General features: G+C 64.8%; 1 protein-coding gene across 1 annotated transcript in view; it reads right to left on the bottom strand.

Moving 5' to 3' along the window:
- Positions 1-966, bottom strand: part of FHOD1 (formin homology 2 domain containing 1) — a 26,819-nt gene that overhangs the window by 25,394 nt on the left and 459 nt on the right. The window lies entirely within an intron of this gene.

Below are 966 nucleotides of genomic sequence, written 5' to 3'. Positions count from 1 at the left end.
CCATGCCCGGGGGGCTGGCACAGCACGTGCCGCTGGCAGGGCTGGAAGCTGTTTGACCCCCCCAGCCGCAGGAAGGGTTCGGTGGTGCCAGTGTTGGGCAAGATGCGTCCCCGGCAGCCTGGGGACGGGTCAGTGTCTGTGGTCCCCTCCGGTGGGTCACTCCAGATCTGCATCGCCTCGGGCTCTCGTGCTCCCCAGCACAGCACCAGGCAGCCGAGGGGAAGCTCTGCCGCAAGAGGCTGCGTGGGAAGGTGCAAGGAGGATGTGTGTGAGCTGCCGCAGGGCTGTGCCCCCTGCCAGGACCCTGGGTGCTGGGGAGGGGACGCCCGCGTGTGGGTGCCGAGCAGGGTCCCCAGGGGCTGATCGCCCGTGGTCCCCTGCCTGCTGTGCCGGGCCCGGGGGATGAGACCATGACCTTGAGGCAGGTTTCCTCCCTGGGGGCCCTGCTGTGGGCACAGGCCCCGTGGCGGGGGCGCGGCCACCCTCTTAGTTTGGAGCCAGCTCAAGAAACGTGGGTTCGGAGTTAGGCAGGGGAGTCTCCGAGCAGCTGGGGACCAGCAGCAGCTCCCAGTACACCGGGGACAACTACAGCTGTCACCACCAGCTGGCCTCTGCCTGTCCCAAGCATCATCGAATACACTGCTGTGGACCTTGCGCTCCTCTCCTTCCTTGGCCTTCTCACAAGGGAGACCTAAAGCATCGCGAGGAATGAATTAACAGGCATCGTGAGCTTAAAAATACAACCCTCTGTCTGCAGCTGTGCCACCTCCAGCTGCCGAGCGCGTCCCTCCTACCCGCAGAAGATCAGAGAGACGATCCCTTTCCCTGGCTCTTATTTTCTTCTCTCAAACGTCTCCCTGGAGCTGCTCCCTGTGCGGGTTTCCCTTGATGCGCTCCCCTTTGCCCCAGCAGTGCCAGCAGGTGGGGGGGGGGCCTAAGCTGGGGTCATTCCTCAGCCACCAGCCC

The sequence above is a fragment of the Pygoscelis adeliae genome, unplaced genomic scaffold (genome assembly GCF_000699105.1).
Source record: "Pygoscelis adeliae isolate BGI_AS28 unplaced genomic scaffold, ASM69910v1 Scaffold458, whole genome shotgun sequence".
NCBI lineage: Eukaryota > Metazoa > Chordata > Aves > Sphenisciformes > Spheniscidae > Pygoscelis > Pygoscelis adeliae.
The sequence above is the reverse complement of the archived record's forward strand: the minus strand, read 5'-3'. Positions and strand labels throughout refer to the sequence as shown.